The sequence below is a fragment of the Rhagoletis pomonella genome, unplaced genomic scaffold (genome assembly GCF_013731165.1).
Source record: "Rhagoletis pomonella isolate Grant_MI unplaced genomic scaffold, Rhpom_1.0 Rhpom_scaffold_00125, whole genome shotgun sequence".
Taxonomy (NCBI): domain Eukaryota; kingdom Metazoa; phylum Arthropoda; class Insecta; order Diptera; family Tephritidae; genus Rhagoletis; species Rhagoletis pomonella.
In genome coordinates, this window is record NW_023458679.1 from 116,273 (window position 1) to 118,532 (window position 2,260).

A 2,260-nucleotide genomic window follows, 5' to 3' on the forward strand; every position below is an offset into this window, starting at 1 on the left:
GAAATTTTAATTAGAGAAATACTGAAGTATAAGTTTCTTGAAGCTGCCTCTAGACAATAACCTCCTTAGCGACTGAGGAAGGGAGTTCCAAAGTCTAACAGCGTTAACGAAAAACAGTCGGGATGAGCATAAGTAATTGAACTTGGGCACAATTAGAGTTAAAGAGCGAGAGCATTTAGTAAATATGAGTTTTTCATATAGGTATTCCGGTTTCGCAAGAGTAATTAGTTTAAAAATAAAGATGCAGTTCCTGGCATTTAAGAAATTTTGTATGTCGCAGCCAAGTATCGAGTTTCTCAACAAGGAAATATGGTCAACTTCTTCAGACCGTATATGTATCTCGTGGCATAATTAAAAGCTACGTCCAACTTGTGCTTAGAGTGAGAATCTAGTTTGCTATAAACTATCTCAGAATACGTAATAAGTGGAACTATTAAACTCTGAACCAACTTTTTCTTAGTGGCTAAAGGAACATATTGCGAAGTAATTCTAAGATATCGAAGAGTATAATATATTTTGCTCACAGTTTTGTTAACATGATCCTCACAAGTTAGCTTAGAGTTAATGACAAACCCAAGATTTGTAACTTTGTCAACTACTTTAAGTGGGCTAGTACCAATATGCAAAAGCGGAATCACGGAATGCTCAACTTTTTCCTTAAATATGGGTAGTACATATGACTTCTGCGCATTAAGATGAAGTAGGTTTTCCTTCGACCACTCAAAGATGGAGTGCAAATCCTCATTAAGCCTATAACTAAGGTCTTCGACCAACCCTATTCTGTTGGAGAGATACAGTTGTACGTCATCTGCATACGCATGTACATTGGCATTTGAGCATCTCGTAAATACATCGTTGATAAACATACTAAATAGTAAAGGGCCAAGAATAGAGCCTTGTGGCACGCCTGAAGAGATGGGGGCGAGCTCAGAGAGCTTATTACCAGACCTAACTTTTTGGAATCGATTACTTAAGTAATCTTTAAGCAGCCTTACTGCGCTTTCACTAAAACCAAAATAGTTAGATAACTTATTGCACAACAATGTGTGGTTAACTGAATCGAAGGCCTTGGAAAAATCGCAAGCAGTCTCATTGTAAAATCTCATTTTTACAATTTCATAGTTTCGGCTTACATTTATAAGATTCAACGAAAGCACGTACCTGTTACGGCTAAGTTATCCATTTTCGGTTATTTAGTGTACAAAATAAACGCAAATTAAATGAGTTTGTACAACATGGCCATTAATATAGCGATAAGTTGTGCAACTTACCAGAAAATCAAAATTGTTTGATCTTTCATACAACCAAGACATAAATTCATTCAACAGGCCACAAACGGTGCAATCTACAGCAAAACAACACCAAGTTGAACCAACGGTAGCTACGTTTATGGCTTTCTTTAAGAAACATCGGGCGAAAATATTAACTGCTCCTGTAACACTACCTTATATAAGTTGGCCTTGCTATCATCCTCACATATGTTCATCAGAGTATACCAATGAAGGAGATAGCGAGAGCACGAAACTACTCTAGAAAAGGGGGGGTAAAATAACACAAACGCCAATAACGCAAATTTGTGTTATTTCCCAATTGAATGTGAAATAACACAAATTTGCTTTATTTCATTTCTCGTTGAGCAATAAGACCAACCTTTATACTTAACAATTTTCCAAAAGCTGCTATTTAATCGCTGGTTTTGTATTGAAAATGTTTCACATGCAAATAGATTTTAACAATTTAGAATTTTTGTGAGAATAAATGTAAAATATTTGACATTTTCAAGAACAAATAATTTGAAAAAAATCAAATCAGCTGCTATACTGATATTACCTGTTTAATGTGCCTTGGTTTAATTGTATTTTTGGAATAAACAAAGTTCTTTTTCCTTCTGTCAGTAAACTGTTTTTTTTTTTACAAATAGTATAAATAAGCAATAGGAAATAAGGCAAAATTTGTTTTATTTCCAACCTTTGTACATACACAAAAATATGTACATACCTACAAATATATATACAACCATTCAAACATATGTACATACATGAAATCATTGCTGTCCATAAGTACATCCATATGCCCATCAATACATCAACGAAGGCCGTTGCTTCATCATAAATATAGCCATACAAGCATATGTACTTATGTATGAATGGATGTAGTTACGCGAAGCACGCTTGCATCATTTATACATATATTTCTTGGTAGCGGCAGAGCTGAAATGCGCAATGAGTTCGTTCATACATACATATATATTTATACATAT